Raw genomic sequence first — 759 nt, forward strand, 5'->3', positions numbered from 1 at the left:
AAAGGGAGCGAGATGCGTTGATATATCTCTATCTATATATGAGTGTGTACATAAATGTATATATATGTTTAGTAGAGAAAGGGATAGATATGCTACATGTCTATTCATGTGTGAAGATTGAAGGGTTGATTGACGGTGCGTGTGTCTCTACAGGCCCTCTACTACTTCTATGTGTGGAGTGCAGTCGCCTAATCTCTTCATGTGTTGCAAGGAGAAAAACTTTGGTCAGTCTCAGGGTCACTTCACTACCACTCAAACTTCTACACCTCCATCTCTGCAAATGGATGATACATATACATACATACGTATACAGATGTATGTATACATACATACGTATATAGATGTATGTATACATACATACGTATATAGATGTATGTGTACATAAGTATATGTACAGGTATACATGGACAGAGGGTGACACATGCATACATACATATATATATATGTTTACATATTCGGGTGAAGTTAGACTTAGTATATAGTTTCAACATGTGTATATCTTTCTAGGGTGTCTTGGGTAGCTACCCTTGTAAGTCATTCTTACTCATACCGTATACATATATATTTGCATGTACATATATGTACACACATACATATACGTGCATAGATTTATGTATACATACATATCTATACGTATACAGAGGTATGTGAACTTCATCCTCTCTAGTCTCCTCATCTCGACTTTGAACGATGACTCCCTCTAGACATGCTTCCCGAGAAACACACCAACGACATCTATACTCTTTCTTTCTTTCTTTC

Source organism: Cystoisospora suis (genome assembly GCF_002600585.1).
Source record: "Cystoisospora suis strain Wien I chromosome Unknown contig_6375, whole genome shotgun sequence".
Taxonomy (NCBI): domain Eukaryota; phylum Apicomplexa; class Conoidasida; order Eucoccidiorida; family Sarcocystidae; genus Cystoisospora; species Cystoisospora suis.